At 43.4% G+C, this 18,569-nt stretch overlaps 1 protein-coding gene across 7 annotated transcripts in view; it reads left to right on the top strand.

Moving 5' to 3' along the window:
* LRFN2 (leucine rich repeat and fibronectin type III domain containing 2) overlaps nt 1-18,569 on the top strand; it is a 397,502-nt gene that overhangs the window by 143,405 nt on the left and 235,528 nt on the right. The gene's annotated exons all lie outside the window — the stretch shown is intronic.

Raw genomic sequence — 18,569 nt, 5'->3', positions numbered from 1 at the left:
ATTGTTTATTCATGCTTACTGTAGCGGGGAACACCTATTTTCTTCTGAAGAGCCTATTTATACGGCTTTCTAATTTTCCATTTCAATGACTTTATGAGTTCTTCAGTTATGCTTTGCTTTATCTTCTGGAGGAGTTCTTTTGTTGAGATGAGAGTCACAGTTTTGGAGCAAAATGCAATGTCAACCTTGCCCAAATTATACCTGGCCCAAGGCATGATGGGTCATTGCATCTGGGCCATTCAGTAGCACTGAATGTGAGCAAATGCTAGTAGGAAAATAGCATTTTTTTCTACTTACTTGTATTTTCTCACATATAAAAGAAACCACCAGTGTGGTGTAGTGGTTAGAGTACTGGACTAGGACCGGGGAGACCCGAGTGCAAATCCCCATTCAGCCATGAAACTAGCTGGGTGACTGTGGGCCAGTCACTTCTCTCTCAGCCTAACCTACTTCACAGGGTTGTTGTGAGGAGAAACTCAAGTATGTAGTACACCACTCTGGGCTTCTTGGAGGAAGAGCGGGATATAAATGCCAAATCAAAAAATGAACTCCATATTGCCTTGCATTAATCCTTAGCTAGAAATGGTTCTGTAACCTAAAAATATTATCTGTGTTGCCCTGAAGTTGGGCACCACTCTTACTTTCTCCTAAATATCCCTGCTAACTTGGCAAAGAGGCACCTTTTAACGTGGTGATTCTCTTTATTTAACAGAGGGAGAGTAACTGGCCATATCCACCCCCAGCACAGTACATCCAGTGACTGTTGCTGGTGTCTATCTTGTGTGTTTTTTAGATTGTGAGCCCTTTGGGGAAAGGGAGCCATCTTATTTATTTATTATTTCTCTTGTGTAAACCTCCCTGAGCCATTTTTTGGAAGGGTGGTATAGAAATCAAATCAATAAATAACAATAAAGTAAATAGCATTCTCCTTCATGTGTGATTTATGGAGTACTGAAGTTATATGAATTAATCTTGACTCTGTGGACTGGAGAGATTCCTAATATCTATCTATCTATTTCTCCTAGACATACCCGTTGCTAATCCCATGCTTGGCAGCTCTCGTGAGAGTTCGCGAGCAGCTGCCGAATAGGGTTAGGGTGGGGGCCAGCTGCCAGGAGCGGGCGGGGGGAGGAGGTGGTAGCGGTCCAGCTTTCCGGCCGGCCCATGAGCCAGAAACCGCGGGCAGACCAAGAAGTGGGCTGCTCCTGCCAGTGGCCAGATGGCTAGCAGGAGCAGGGGGCGTTGGGATAGCCGGGCCGCTAGGAGCAACAGTGGGCCAGGCCGGCTGCTGGGAGTAGGCAGTGGCAGTGAGCTGGCCCAGCCACCGGGAATTGTTGGGTGGGAGGAGGTGGCGGGCCAGCTTTCTGGCCGGCCCACTAGCCTGAAACTGCACAGGCAGAGGGGGAGAAGTGGGGGGGGAGTGGGCTGGCGGAGGCACGGATGCTTTGCACCCAGCCCAGCTAGTTTCTAATTAATCCTTGAAGTTTTGGGATTTAGAATGCTGCAATACTTGATCAACAGAAAATGATGCAGGTATGATGGCAATTTAAGAGGAAAAGTTTGAACCTTGGAGGAGCTGGGGTCATCATCCTCACAGGCACATAAATGTGGGAGTGAGAATTATAGCTCATTTGTGCTCGTCTAGAGATGCAGATATACTTGGGACCCTGGTAATCAGTGAGGGATTATATAGGGCTATTACCTGATCATTCTGATGTGAGAGACATTCCTTGTGACAAATTTATTCATCATCACTAAATTGAAAAGCCTGGATAATTACTGAAAGTACACGCACAATAACTGATTCTATGTGTGTACACACAGAGAGAGAGACACTCGAATGCATGCAAATTGAAATTTCTTGTGTCTTGGGGGTAACCACACTATTTGGCAGGGTAAGGAGTCTGACTCTCTTGCTGTATAACGAGCTTTCACTTCTAAATAATGTCCTGAATGTGCTTAATGATGCTCTCTAATTTGGTCCCTCCAATAATCCATGTATTTGTGAGTCAATTAAATGTACCATCTCCAATAGCAGCTGAGTTTTGTCATAGTAGCATGATCTGATTTTTCCCCAGCAGGGAAAGAAATAACTAGTGCAGACACATTGGATGGGAACTCTGCTCACTCTTGGTTCAGCATTTTACTCCGTAAAGCAATAAGGAATACTGCCAAACTGAAAATCCTCTAAGGTATAACAGGAGAACCCAGCACCAGCATCAGATCTTGAATGAAACAGACACTGTATTGCTGGGGATGTAGAGAAATTGGGTGGCTTCAGATGACAGGTCATGTCGGTAAAATGTCTGGATGTGAGAATACACACAATCAGTGGGTATGACATCTGAAACTATCTAAGACCAGTCAGGGGTATAGCAAGTTTGAAGTGGGCCTTGGGATAAGAAGTGACGATGGGGCTCCCATGCCTCCTGCCGTCTTCTCCCCCCTCCGCCTATGTCTTTGCTGCAGAAGAACAATATAGATCTGGTAAAAAACAAAACATTCTTGGCATGCCCTTTCCTCTCGCTCATATGCAAATGCCATAATATCACACACTCCAGTCAGGAGTCAGCAGCTTGCTACTGTCAGTGAGGCAGGAGGGGAGAGTGAAGAGCAGGCTGATGCCAGAGGTCTCTCCTTCCTCATGGGCCCAGAGACATTTGTCCCCCACCCTGCATTATAGCTATGCCCCTGAATGCGGTTTTCATGCTGCATTTCCGAGATTCTACCAACTTTGTCAAGCCAACTTCAAACCCAACAGAAGGTGTCAGAAGTTGGTAGAATCTCAGAAGTGAAGTGAGAACCAGACTTGGGTGGCTTCAGACATCCCACCGACCAGGAGCAGTGTTCCTTCTAAGATGTGTGTGCGCTCACAGGTTTTTTGATCAGTTAATTTTAGATCCCACTCAGGTTGAATCAGGAAGGCCCCACTCTGAATGTACATGTGCACACACTGCCTTGATCATGCCAACCACATCAAAACTCATTTCTCACAGAGATGAAAAAAAAAATAGAGGGACCACTGACCTGGGGCGCATGCTCTTGTGTCTTAACATTTTACCAACATGTTACCAGCTTATTGACTTGTGGCAGATTGGGTGAAGCTGCCTAGTCTTCAATGTTTCTTCTTAGGAGGAACCCTGAAATTCTCTTTACTTTGGAGGAGTATTGGTCAATGATGGGCCTACAGTCATTGGGGTGTGCAATAACAGAATAGAGAGCTCATGGTTAAATAAGCACATCTCTTTCAGATCCCCAAAGAACCTTATGCAGAAGCACTGTATGTCTAAGAAATCAAGAGAAGCACTGTATGTCTAAGAAAGCAAGAGGAGGATGGGGACTGGGGAGAATAATCTAGTCTTACTTTTTAATAATTTTTTACAGTGCAGGTGCCACATTAATCACCTACAGAAATTCATTCTAAGTAACCCAGTTGTAAGCCATGCTTCAAATTTGTATAAAGAATGGAGTGATGAGTATAATGTATGATTCCACTTCATGTAATTGCATTCTGCTTACTTATATTTCTCTTGTAATTTTCATAGGAGGGGGGAAGCAATTCTTTGCCTTTTTCAACTCAGCCAGGTGGGTGGGAAGTTGCTGTTAGTTAATGGCTAGTGAGCTTGTGAATGGCTAACAAGGCCTCTATCAAGCTGTGAATGATGGAATACACTTTTCAGTGTAAAATAGGTTGGCTTTATCAGAAACCTGAGAGCATTATCTTTTTGTATGTATCAATCTAACAAGTTCTCAATCCTTTTCGTTTATAAAAAAAAATTGTGGGCTCACAAGTGATATCTATTAAAGCAGAGATGTCCAGCTGGAGTCCTTTGGGCCACATCAGACCTGTACTGCAATTTTTTGGGCCACTTCAGCCCTTTCCTGTGACAGGTTGGGCAAACAAGGTGCCACTTCTCATCAGGCAAGTAGCCCTATCAGTGGGAAGCACACTGCTTTGCCCCAGAGGATGGCCCCTGGGGTGATTTCCAGTATCCTGATGGTTGGGGTATCTCTTAGCCAGGGGAGAGACAGCCACCAGGTTCTTCAGTCTAGTTGGATGGACTATCTGCAATCAAATTCCTGGAACTGGATGATTTATTTATTTATTTAATCATATTTTTATACCGCTTGATATGTACATCTCTAGACAATGTACAAAATTTAAAAAATACTGATTGAAATACACAAGACATAAAAAGTATAAAAAGTTAATTAAAACAAATTATTAAAATTATTAAAATTATTTTTTTGTTAAAAAGCTTGCTAAAACAGGAAAGTCTTGAGGGTCTTCCTGAAAACAAACAGAGAAGGAAATGCTCTTATTTCAGCAGGGAGAATATTCCAAAGCCCCGAGTCTACCACAAAGAAAGCCCGATTCTGATTCACCACCAAACAAGCTGGTGGCAACCATAACCAGACCTCTCCAGAAGATCATAACAGGTGGCAATGTTCATGACAAAGTAGACCCGCTCTTAAATAGCCTGGATATGAGCAGTGAAGGGCTTTATAGGTAATTACCAGCACTTTATATTTCATCCAGAAACATATCGGCAGCCAGTGCAGTTGCTTCAAAACTGGTGTTATATGGTCCCTACGTGTTGTCCCAGAGACAACGAACAAAGGAAGCCCCACACAGAGCGCATTACCAGTTGTCAAGCCGGGAAGTTACCAGCACTGACCACTGTTTTAAGGTCATTCACCTCTACAAATAGATGTAGTGGACATAGCTGAAGCTGATAAAAAGCACTCCTGGCCACTGCCTAAAGTTGAGAAACCAGGGAGAGCTTTGGGTCCAGGAGTACTCCTAAGCTACATACCTGATTTTCAGGGGGAGTGTAACCCCATCCAGAACAGGCAGATCTAAACCATCTCTCGGGTCCCAACCCCACCACAGTCAGTGATTGATTGATTAAGTGCTGTCAAGTTGGTGTCAACTCTTAGCAACCACATAGATAGATTCTATCTAGGATGATCTGTCTTCAACTTGGCCTTTAAGGTTTCTCAGTGGTACATTCATTGCTGTCATAATCAAGTCCATCAACATTGCTGCTGGTCATCCTGTTCTCTTTCCTTCAACTTTCCCCAGCATCATAGACTTCTCAAGGGAGCTAGGTCTTTGCATAATGTGTACAAAGTATGATTGTTTGAGCCTGGTCATTTGTGCCTCAAGTGAAAATTCTGGTTTGATTTGTTCTATGATTCATTTGTTTGTTTTCCTGGCTGTCCATGTTATCCTGAAAAGTCTTCTCCAACACCAAAGTACAAAAGCGTCATTGCTTTTTCTATCTTGCTTCTTCAAAGTCCAGCTTTTGCATCCATAGAGTGTTACAGGGAAAACCATTGTCCGGGTGATTCTAATCTTTGTAGATGTAGACAGATCATGGCATCTAAATATCCTTTCAAGGTCTTCACTGCAACCATACCAAGTGTTAGTCTGCAGCGTATTTCTTGACTGCTGGATCATTTGCTGTTATTGGTCAATCCCAAAAGGCAGAAGGTTTCCACCACTTCAGTGTCTTCTCATTGTCAATTCTGAGGCTGGTTGCTGTACCTGTTGTCATTAGTTTAGTCATCTGCAAACTCTAGTAATGAAAGTCGAGGAGCCCATTCAAAATGCCATGTAAAACAGTAAGATTTTGCACCAGTTTCTAAATAAATAAATAAATAATCAGAGTTGGATTGTGTCAGTTCTTGCAGGGAGATGATTCCACAGTAAGATCCACTACAAAACAAATCCTTAAAATGCAGAATTCCTATGGCATCAAGTTACGCTCAACATAATATGTTCCAATTATGCATGTTTCCATTGCTTGCTGGGATTTTAGAGCAGAATGTTAAACCCTAGAAGACCACCTTCCTCTAAACAAATAAGAATGTGTGCATAGATATTTGAGGATTGTGAGAAAGGCAAAGCTAGAGTGGGCATTTTTTGCAAACATGTACTGCTTTAAATGCTTACATATGTGCACAAGAAACAGCAGAAAACAATGTCCCATCATATTCACCCAATGTTCCAAATTCCTTAATAAAGTTCACAACATGGAGAATAACTTGTAGCCAAACCTAAGAAGCAGGGGGCCCAGACTTAGGAGGACAAGGGCATAGGGGTGGAGCTATAATTGTGCACAGAGGATCCTAGAACCTGTGCCCAGTTGCTAATGGGGCTGGCTGCACTGGGGCCGGTGGTGCCTCCCTGCTCCTCTTCTCTGCCCGTCGCATGCGTGGGGCACCACTTTTCTCCCCGACGCGCATATGACAGCGGTGGCAGCAGCCATGATGGAGCAGCCTGGAGTAGTAGGCTGTCCTGCCCCTGCTGTTCTCTCCCCGCTGTGTGTACGGGGTGCCCCTTCGCTCCCTGCTCCATGCCCTTTTCCTTCCCACTGCTTGTGTGGCGGCCAGCTGAGCAGCAGGGTCAGGGCAACCTACTAACCCAGGGTGCTCTGACAGGACTGCCACACATGTGCAGTGGGGAGAAAAGGGGTGTCCCATGTGCGGTGGGGAGAGGAGGGACACCTCGGGGGACTGTTGCAGGTCGGGGTGGGCAGGCAGCCCAAACACAGGCCTCCTATGCCCTCCCAATGCCATGGAAAGGGTGGGTTAGAATCCCACCAATGATTGGCCAGTGGGGGCTGGGATAATTAGTAAAGCCAGTGGAAACAGGGATATTTAGTTTTAAATACCTATTAACAGATAATTAGTTTTAAATATCTTTTAAAAGACATCAGTTGTACCTGTAGTCAAGGCTGGTTAAAGGTAAAGTTGTGCTGTCAAGTCGGTGTCAACTCCTGGCTAACACAGAGCCATGTGGTTTTCTTTGGTAGAATACAGGAGGAGTTTGCCATTTCCATTTCCCACGCAGTATGAGATGATGCCTGTCAGCATCTTCCTATATCACTGTTGCCCGATATAGGTGTTTCTCATAATCTGGGAAACATACCAGTGGGGATTTGAACTGGCAACCTCTGGCTCGCTAGGCAGCTTACTTCCCTGCTGCGCCATCAGGTGGCACTCAAGGATGATTAACTGATTGATAAAGACATTATTTAATTTCTTCTCCCTAGGATCCAGCAGCTGACTGCAGAACCTAACCTTGCTTGCTAGGGCTGGGAGCAGAACAGAGTTTAGCTGTTGATTTCAGCTGAGTTGAATTCAAATTTAGAGAGCTGCTGTGTGTGGAGAGAGTTGAGGTTCTGAGAAGAGGCCAAAGAGTCCTGAACACCAGGAATGGTGTTTGGATTCTACTGTTCTACTACTTTGGGTTCTACTATTCTGTTAACTTTCATGAGCTGACTGTGTCTTTTCAGAACAGTCAGCTGATATCTCTCCTGATGTAATTTTTAATATAATATTGTATTCTGTCTAGTAATATTTTATAGGAATGTGCACAGAACCAGTTCCATACATTCCCGGGTGGGTAGGTTGGGTTACTTTAAGGACAGGGAGGGCACCTCCTACCTGCCTCACCACTTTTACCCCGCTGGCGCTCTCCCAAAAAGCATGGGCATGGGGCTACAGCATTCTTCCTTGCAGCCCCATTCAGCGTCACCATGCAAATGCATGATTACTCAAAAATAAGTGTCCCTGGGGCTTATCCTTGGGTAACTGCACGTACGATTGTAGCCCAGTACATGGCTGCTGTGCAGGCCTCAGCCATTTCTGAGTCGACCGTGCCTTGTTAGCAGATGCGGGGAAGCAAGGTAGGCCTCACAGGATATTAAAAAGAAGAAGAAGCCTCACAGTAGATTTGTACATTCTCCTCCACCTTCCTAGAGATTAGTGTTGTTTTCCCTCGGTCCCCAAGGACTGCCCTACCATGAAGTAGGTTGAGGTGGTCACCTCAGGAAGCAGATTTGGGAGCAGCAAGTTTGCCCTACTGCCCCTAACCATTGCCCCCTGCCTTCATTCCCGCCGTCTCCAACTTGCAGAATGGTGTGTGTGTGGGGTGGGGGGTGGGGGGTGTGATTCTCTTTATTTAGCAGGTGGAGAGCAACTGGCCCTATCCATCCTTCCAGCATGCCTACAGCATGCCTCTAATGGCTGTTGCTGGTGTCTTTCTTATGCTCCCTTTCTAGCCCTTTGGGGACAAGGAGCCATTCTCTCTCTCTCTCTCTCTCTCTCTCTCTCTCTCTCTCTCTCTCTCTCTCTCTCTCTCTCTCTCTCTCTCTCTGTAAACCGCTTTGGGAACTTTTGTTGAAAAGTGGTATGTGACTATTCATCATATTTGTAAGTGGCTGAAGAGCCTTCCTTCTCCCCTCTGCAAGTGAGAGGAGGGGAAAGAGGGGACTGCTTAGCTTAGTCACCTTAGTGGGTGGATAGGAGCAGTAGGAGAAAAGGAATCCTCTCACCACAACCTCACTGCTGGCCTGCTTGGGATGGCCACTTCCCCAGCAGTGGTTGTACAATATTCATTAGAACCTGGCTGCCTGGCACTTTAAAGATACTTCTGGTGCCCTTGCTAAGATGTGTGTTGTTCTCTTCATGCCAAGCAGTGTGGGCAGGGCTTGTTGGTGGAGTGATACCTAAATTCTGACCATTCTTGACACGCCCTGGATCATTTCATGATATAATGAAATGACAATGGGAAGCTGCAGCTGGGATGCCATCATACATCTTAGTTTGAGACATCTCTACTTCTCTTCCCCCATAAGTAGGGGGTTATCAAATTTCTCCACATTTTAGGTCTCTACACGTTATATGCTCCCCTCTGCTTGACATCCAAGTCATTCTGCATCCTTTCAAATCCATTCCAGGTGTGGTACTGTACGATCCTTGCTTCCAGCTGTGCATGTCAGTGATTTTGTTGGAGACGGATGTACAGCACTGAACTGGAGTTGAGGGGACCAGGTGAAATTTCTATACACTGATGCCTAATTAATCCTCCCCACCTCCACCCTAGCACTTGGCTTACTGAGACTCCATTGCAAATGTTTTCTTCCAGAGATTATATTTACATTTTATTCATGACTCTTTCAGGATTAATTTCAGTGTTTCATGTTGCCTTTAACTCCTCATGCAATATGAATGAAGCAGCAGCTGCTGCAAGCTGGCAGCCTGGGCATTCCAAGGGCACAACACACCCGCATCCGCTCACCATAAATACTTTCAGATCTGTTATTCCATGGACCACATACTAGACCAGGGTAGATTAAAGAGAATAATTGTTGCTGCAGTAATCAGAGGTGAGGTCCTCATTCAGTGATTCATTTGATCTTTGCCTGTCTAAAAGTCTGGCAAGAGATGCATAATTATGATTAATGTTTGAAGATGGTGGATGCTGGATATATGAGGTTTTATTTTATTTATTTTTACCTTAGTGCAGTGGAGCTTTGTAGGGTTTCTAGCAACTAGAAAAATCAGAGGATGTGAACTGAAGTCCCAGCAGATTTGATTTTTTAATCTTGGTCTTTCAAAGAAGCAGCAGGTGGTCCATACACAGCTTGCCAGCTATGCATTCCATCTTACCAGGTGACTGATTCATGCCCCTTTTTCCAGTTCTAGGAAGGTGGCAAAAAGGGAGTGTTATTAAGATTCACATGAGAATCCGGCTATAAAGAGAGCTCCGGCTATAAAGCGGTATATAAATGTAAGTGCTATTGCTATGATTGCTGTTGTGGTAGGACAAGTGTTGTACCTTAGTTTGGGAGCTATGCACACTCCCATTTTGTGATTGTGTGAGGGGAAGAGGAGGAGGAGGAGGAGGAGGAGGAGGAGGAGGAGGAGGTGATCATCTGGGAGAGAGGAAGCTGGGTCGGATGGTGTTTCCTCCTACCTCAGTAAAGCGCTGGGTACAAGAGCTGTATAGGGCAGTACCATATGACCCAGCTCCTCTCTCCCAGACAATCATGTTGCTTTTCCCATTGCACACAATCACAAAACAGGAGCATGCACAGCTCTTGAACAAGGGTAGAACACTTCTCCCATCCTAATAATCATCATACGAATGAGGCTAATGCCTGGCAGGCTACATTTGGCTAGCTTGAAATATTCATTGCTGGCATGGAGAGATCGACATGTCTGTTCTACCAAACCTTGAGCTGTCTCACTGCCAGACCTAAAAAATTCTGTTCCGACACCCTTTTTACTAGTTTGTAAATGGCTGAGCAGCCCCAAATGAGCCTTGGGTCAAAGTCCTACTATGATGATTAAAGTGAAGTACTTTCATGGTAATCGTTGATTGCTGTGCTGATTTATTAGGGGGAAAGCCAAATGTCACAATGTGATGATATCTTATTTGGACCAACTGACATTTTATTCCAAATGACATTGGACTTTGTGACATTTTAGTTGGTCCTCATAAAGATATTACTATACTCTGGCTTTTGGATACTTTCATAATGTACTTAGTTAGATTTCTACTTCTGACACTTATACACAGTTACATCCATGCACAAATTCTTCACAGATGAGTTTTTGTTTATAATTTCCGACACTGGTAACTTGGCCTTGAAAAGAACATTAGTTCTTTTGTCCTGCAATTAATTTAATTTTCCTTCATGTTATCAAGCAGTTTGAGTGGAAATGGTTTCATCTAGGCTCGCTTCCCTTATGCACCTCTTCGGCGTTGTCTCTGTGTTAGGATTGATGTTGCATTAGAATCCGTTTGATTTTCCCACCTCCCATTGCATCCGGAAGCAGAACAAATATTCAAGGTGCCTACAGATATATAAACATAAAATCAAGTTAAACTGTTAGAATGACCACCCCATGAAATAGAAAGACAAAAGCTAATGGCAAATAAAATAATCCAAAATGTAAAACGCACTAAAAGTGTTTGACAAAATAGTATTAACCTGGCTCTCAAAAGGTGCTGATGTAGGCACCCGGGGAGCATTCTTAGAGAACGCATTCAAAGGATGGCCTTCAACAGAAAAGGTCACAATAGAGATCTACCTCATCTCCAAATGAGAAGGTATTCCCTCTTCATGAATTGGCATGTTCATAAGAAGGGCTGCAGAAATCCACTAGTCTACAAGTCTGTGACAAGTACAAAATGATGCCTGGCGAGTGAAAAATGTCCTGACAAGCATTGTACCAACAAAGCTTAATGAGTAAAATATTGTGTCTGGCTGATAAACTGAGTCAGCATTTCTTCATCCCTGTTCATAAGGGATAAGTCAGTCCTTTAGATCTCCTAGTCCCAGGCCATTTAGGAACACAAGACAACTCCTCTGTTCATTTAATATCTGTGAAGAAGAAAGAATTCCTGCAAGTGCTGCCTGCCATGCTACGGCACTACAGGGGTGAGAAAAAAAGCTGCAGCTGCTGACACGTACTCCTGGTTAACTACTAAAGGTACAGTCCAGATGTTCTCAGTTACATCTGGTCACTCTAGCCACAGTGCTTGTCCTCAATCATTCTGTGGTTAGGTCAGGCATGTTCTGATGGGGAGGGAATAAACCCAAGTCCAGCTCTGCAGTTACAGGTATGTTTCTAAGATGCTGTTTAAAGCCTCAAGGCTGGAACAGGGCATGCAATCGCTTCAAAGGATAATGACCTCTTCTGCCTTGTTCTTGGCCAGATGACATCTCTTCTTCCACCCACGTATTCTCTAAGCTGATGATAATTAATCACCAATCCGGGAAAGTGCTTTTCTCCTCAGGAGCACCACTTGGACGACGCTACGGCAGCTGATTGAGGTCAGGTGTGATTGAAAGAAAGAAGCTTGCCAGATCAGAATTCCAAATATAAAGGAGGAAGGTGGAGTTGTAGTATTCTAAAGTAAAGGGCATCCTTTCTGCTGCATGAATCAGGGAAAGAAAATGAGGCCTTTCCCTTAAAATAAAGGGCCACCTGGGAAACCATGTGATCTCAGTCAAGAGAAAATTATAGACCTCTTATGAAGTAGAACCATATTAACAGGGACTAGCCGACCACAAGAAATAAACAGTCTCTCTTCTAGGAAAGGTAAACAAAGTGAGCGCAGTGGAACCATAGTCAAGCAAGCATTACCATTCGCTAGCCCTACCAAAGGCCTCTTCATCTTCATGGCTGCATGCAGCTTTGTACGAATACGATGAATATTTATATACTACTTTTCAACAGAAGTTCCCAAAATGGTTTATACAGAAATAAACAATCAAATAATTAAATTAAATTAAATGGCTTCCTGTCTCCAAAGGGCTCCCAATCTAAAAAAGAAATGTAAGATCGACACCAGCATGGCCGCTGGAGGGATGCTGGGCTGGGGATGGATAGAGCCAGTTGCTCTTTGCTTGCTAAATGAAGAGAATCACCACTTTTAATCACCACTTTTAAAAGTTGCTTTCATGTTCAGAAGTATGCCCCTGAATACCAGTTGCCAGGGAGCAACTGAGGGAGAGATTGCATAGGAAGCTGCCTTATCCTGAGTTAGAGCATTAGTGCAGCTAGCTCAGTATTGTCTATGTTGATTGTCAGGGTTTCAGATGGATATTTCCCAGCCATACCTGGAAAGGTCATGGATTGAACCTGACTTTCTGCTTTAAAAATGGATGCTCTTCCACTGAACTACGGTCCATCCCCATAAAGCCATGTTTGTTTACTTCTCAGAGTCATCGGGTTGAGCATTGCGGGAAACAAGGATGGAGCTGAACAGATTGACTTTAACCTGATGCATCAAAGGTGGTCTTCTTGACTATCAAATGCAGGGATCTTCCAGGATAACGATTTAGTGAGATTTTTTGTTATGGTTTTTTCCCCCTCATGATTTTCAGGGGTTCTGGGATGATTTTTTGGAGGTTCAGGGATGATTTTCAGGGGTCCACCCTCACTCCTCTTGCTGATTCTTGGCAATTTCAAGGGATTCCAGGTTAATTTTGGTGATTTTATTTTTTGCATTTTTTATTTATTTTTCTGTCTTTTCATGACCACGATTCCCCTAACCCACTGCTTCCCATGCTTCTCAATGGCTTGCCAACCTCAAATTAGCCCACTGTGAGATTTTCCTGGAATGGAACCCTCTCGATTGGTGAGGGATGACTGTACATTAGGATAGAACAGACCTAATTCTATATAAAGGCTACATTATGAATAGGTAGGGAGAGAAAGAGATGTCTCCATCTTCTCTCTAGGTGGAAAGGAAGAGGACTGACTCACTACAGGAAGTACCTGAGAAGTTAAAAGCAGGGGTCTAGAGCAGATGCAAGCAGGGACAGGTAATGAGACTCTCACTAACCACCTCTGTTCCCAATGTTCCTAGTGCTCATTAGGATAGTCAGAATTTCATCTCTAACAACGCAGAGAGCCAGATCAGAGCTTTAGTGTGCCATGTGTTTTCAGGCTCTTATCTGGGTACGAGTGAAGCCTTGGGACCCTGTGACCATGAAGTATTCAACCTTCTATTGTGTGCTGCGTTGCCTTTCCTGAGTGATGAGGTATCAGTCATCCTGAGCACAGGGAAAGTGAGATAATGTATTTGAGTTTATTTTTATCTTAAATATTTTTTATCTACTGTACATTTTACCTACTCTGGCAGATTCCTTAGTGAGCTATGCTTTCCATATACTTTTTTAAATAACACATTTATGGCCTATAAATCCAATAAACTAAATACATTTTGAACTGAGCAAAATGGAAGCGTAGTTCGTATTTGTGAACCTAATTTCTTCCACACAATCCTTCCTATGTGCAGGTGTAGGATTGTATGGGCACAGCTCAGTGTGACCCAGGCCATTCATGCATACATCCTTCAACTATTGGTGTAATCACAGCAGCGGCTGTGAAAAGAATCAGCGTAATCACTAGTTCAGCCCATACCTGGGGAGAAGGTGATGTACTCCGTGGCCACACTTACTCTGTTCACTCTGTTAAGCATCTGTCTATATCAACAAGTGCTGAACCTGGGGAGAGCTTCTTCCTGCATTCTAGAACCTTGACCAGCCAGGATTCTAGAATGTGGGTAGTGTCTCTCCCTGGATTCAGCACTTGCCTCTGAAGACAAACACTGAACAGGGGAAGAACAGAAGGCATGGCTACAGTGTATGTCAACATGGGGGTGGGGTGGGGTGGCATGCCTAGAGGGCACACTCCTGTTCCCTCTTTCCCTAGCTCCAGAGCCAATATAAATGGCTGTATAGGGCTAATGTGACTGTGACAACCTAGTTCATATTGAACTTTTGGCACACAATCCTGTACATGGAAGGGTTTGCACTAGAATGATAGTGCAACCCTTCTTCCATTCTTATATTGTTCAATAAACTTACTGTGCCCTAAATCTGACTCTTCCAGAATTATGGTTTAATTAGGAGAATTTCTAAAATTAATTCTGATTGAAATATGTGCAGGTTACCACAGCTTTCAGTTCCTGCATTTCCTTTGCATATTCCCACCCCAACATTGCCACATTTATTCATCACTGATAAATACTGCACAGAAGCAATCTTCATGTGATTGTATGATTGCTTGTATCAAGATTATTTGGGGGGTATTGATGCAGTTTCACTTTGCATGTTGGTAAGACACCACATCAAAATGAATCTTGATGCAACCATATGTACAGCCACACCATGTTGATTTTTGTTGGCAGTGTTTTACCATTGCACACATGTGCATCAGTGATCTTGAAGTGGAAAGCCACATAGGAGCTCCTCACATGATCCATCCAATGTCAGCTTCATGGGAATCTAGAGATTCCCTCTGTGTACACACTTCCATAGAATGATTGTGTAAACTTGGAAATTTTCCCAGAATTCTGTTTGGCAATGCGCCAACCTGACATGAAACCAAGTTAATTAAAGCTGAGTTCCAATCTAAGATTACAGAACTTGGCTTCATGTTGGGTTGGCACGTTTCTGAGCAGAGATTGGGGGAACTTTCCTGGTTTACATGATAGCTCTATGGGAGTGAGCGCACTGCAAGAATCTCTAAATTCCCACAGAGCCAACACTGGATCAATTGTATTAACCTGCCCAATAGAACTATGAGGTGGGGCAAATGACACATGCACAGAACTCTGTACAAAACTGGGAAATTTAAAAAAATGATACAGTTAAGAGTTCCTAATACATTAGTTGCATCTTGGAAACAAGACAAGGTAATTTAGAAATTTCAGATCCAGGGAGGAATTTGGATGAGCATAATTTCAGAAGCATCCCTGAGTTGTACGGGGTGGGGGGGGGAGGTGTTAGTTTTCATGTCTGAATCAGCCCAAAGTCTTTGACTTGCTTAAAAATGCGGAACTGGAAAAGAGTTAGGATTAGACTGCAACCAATACGTGTGACATGAGCTCTCATTAAGCCGTTGTACCTTGTCGAACTGTCAAATCCTGTCAGATCTCTTGATGTAAGCAGGGTCAGGTGATGCCACTGCTTAGAGAGGATGACCTCTGGAGAAAGCCCAAACCAGGATGCAGATGACTCAGTAGATGGCACTCCTCCCTTAGGAGATCACTGCAAATCTCTACTCGCACAGAATATGATGTCTTGCTTGCATCAGAATGTCTGGTTTCTCAGGGAAGCCATGATTCCTGATTCTAGGGCTCGGTCAAAGCAAAGGTTCTAATTTCATCTTTGTTTTCATTGTCGTCAAACAGTGCCTCTGGGTTTTGGTGTGTTTTTCGTTGTCCTGTCAAAATGTCATTTATTTTTCATCCAAGTATTGGACACAAATCGGAAGTATGAAGAGGGTCTCCAAAGACTGGTTTTGTAAGGCTCCAGGGAACTGTGCAGTCCCTGAGCTAACATATTGTCCACCATTTCATACATGAAATTAGGGACACTATTATGGACTTGTAACATCACTATTCTTCTCGCAGTAAGAATGACTACTTGAGTCCTACCCTCACACTGTTGCAGGGGTGCAGCAAGGTTGGAGTGGGCCCAGAGACAAGATTTTAAAATGCCCCCCCCCCCCACTCATTGAAGCTCAGCTCATGAAGTAAAGGAATCTTAAATGAAGCTGAATAGTAACAAAAAGCACAGGGGTGTGTACACACACACACACACACATTTTTTTTTAAGGTTTTGTAAATTGTGGACGATGCAAGTCATTTAATGGTACTAGAGAAAGACATGCTGCTGTTCTGGTAGATCCAGTTCTTAACACTCACATCAATTTTGGAGGATGAATACAACTGAAGGAAGCCCAGGCGGGTGCGTGGCTGGGGGAGTCAGTCATGTGACTTGCCTCTGGGGGGGCCCCCAAGGTAGTGGGCCCCCAGACAACTGTCTCCCCTTGCCCTATTATAGTTACACCCCTGCACTGTTGCACATTGCAGCCTAATGTGTGCTTTATTCATTTACTTTGCTGCTGGCCCAGGCTGCCATTTGGGAGGCTGGTAGGGGACTTGGAAGAGCCACCGCCCCACCACCACCTTCATTGTCTCTCTGCCTCCTCTGCTGAGGCCTCCACTCCATGTACGGAGGCCCTTTCTCTTGTCAGCCCCTCTCTGGTGCGGATAATAAAAATGAACTGAATAACAGAACATGCCTAGAAGGAATTGATACTGATCCTTGGTGAATACTGGGGATTTCTTCAGGATAATCTGGGTACCAGTGTTCTCGCTAATTTTTTTCATCTGTGTGTGGAATAAGTTTTGTTCTGGGCAGGAGTATCAAGGCAGTGTGCGTGCGCACATGCATTCAGAGTGGGTCCTTCCTGATGAGTGAGTGAGTGTAGGCATGTGCGCACCACTTAGAAGGAACACTGCTGGGTAGCCAGATGCTAGGTACTGAGGGAACGGAATCATGCTGACTAGTATCTCCACCCCCCCTCATGTACACAAATTAGAAGTGCCCAAAGATGACTGGCTTTCATAGAAATCCAGGCTCAATGCAGACATTCGATTTTACATGTGTGAAGGTGTCTGTATGCATATACGTATTTTATTGTGAATGGCTGTACATGCGTTCATTTTAAGAGCGAACAGGCCCCCTCAAATGCAGGGTATAGATAGGAAGTGTACTCCGCTACATGCATTGAATATAATGCATGTACTGTATAGACCTTTATGTGCATGCACTGTATGTAGATGATAAGTACACTGAACATAACACATGAAACAGGCTCCAGAAAGAACCCAAAGGCTTTCTACCACAATTGCCCTCCACCACCCAAACCCCTAAAAATCAACCAATATCATCTACATATTTGCCTCACAAACATTATTTTTATAAATAAATATTATTTATGTGAAACAATTTCTGACCTAAATTTCCACAGAAGTAATTCAGCTTCTAAGAAAAGCTCCTTGTTGGCTCTTACAGAAGAGATCTTCTACACCTAATTTCATGCCATATTTAGCTATGATATGAATATGATGAATATTTAAATACCACTTTTCAACAAAGGTTCTCAAAGCAGTTTACATAGATATAAATAAATAAATAAAATGGCTCCCTGTCCCCAAAGGGCTCCCAATCTTAAAGAAGAAACATAAGATAGTCCCCAGCAACAGCCACTGAATGGATGCTGTGCTGGGGAGGGATAGGTCCAGTTGTTCTCCCCCTGCTAAATATAGAGACTGTTGGAAACCTTCGAGGAGACAGGATGGACAGATGACAGGAAAAGACCGATGGATTCCCACTGAGAAGTACTCATCATCCAGCCGAAAAACAATAGAAAGACACTTCTGCTGATATTTATCGAAGATTAATTGAACTTGTTGGACACCTGAAAAAGACACATTGAAACAGCATTTAATACTGGAAAGCTGTTGTGGTTCCATAATTTTCGATATTATTGTCCTATTGTGTAGATAGGTAGGTAGGTAGGTAGGTATGTAGATAGTTATAGGCGTTTGGTTATTACTTCATATTTATTTATATCCAGATCACCATATATATTTGATTGTTCTACTTTCAATATAATTAATATTCACATATTTAGTGGTTTTTGTTTTTTTGGTTTATATTCTTCAGGATCTGTTGTTTTGTTTTTATGTACTATATTTCAGATCCTTCACATTGTTGATTTGTTTTTTTGAAAATATAGAGACTCGCCCCTCTTAAAAGGTGCCTCTTGCCTGTGTTAGCAGGGGATCTCTTCTACAGCATGGCAATACTCCTTAACAATGAGGTCCATACGGAAAAGGTATACCATTATTGAGTAGGTCCAGAAATACAGCACCTTTCATATGTTAGTGTCTCTTTTTACCGTCTTTTAATTTGTCTGGATTTATTTAAACCCATTAACTTCTCCAGGGTGATCTTCATGTTTCCAATGGCAGAGACATCAAGATAGTTTGAGCTTCTGTCAAGGAAGAGCATATCCCGAAGTCCTAGGGATTTTCATTACAGTCAATAAAAACACAGATGGCCAAGGATACTACATATCTACATATGAGCATTCCAAGGCTTCTAGCCTCCAGCTGAGGAGAAGTAATTCTGGCAGACTGTCTGAGCAGGGCACAGGTGCAAAGCTTTAAAGCAACAGTCAGTGAAACTGTAAATGAGTCAGTCTGAAGTTCATATTATTTTATATTGTTCTATTCACTGCAGTGAAATAATGTCGGGGAAGGATGAATCTGTCTCTTTGTTGTCAGCAGGCTAGCATTTTTCATCATAGTTTTAAATTGGGTTTCCAGATGTAGTCATCAGCATGGACTGTTGCATGTGATGAAACACAAAGGCTGGAAAAAGTTATTTCATATAATA

This window comes from Hemicordylus capensis, chromosome 1, assembly GCF_027244095.1.
Source record: "Hemicordylus capensis ecotype Gifberg chromosome 1, rHemCap1.1.pri, whole genome shotgun sequence".
Taxonomy (NCBI): Eukaryota; Metazoa; Chordata; class Lepidosauria; order Squamata; family Cordylidae; genus Hemicordylus; species Hemicordylus capensis.
The sequence above is the reverse complement of the archived record's forward strand: the minus strand, read 5'-3'. Positions and strand labels throughout refer to the sequence as shown.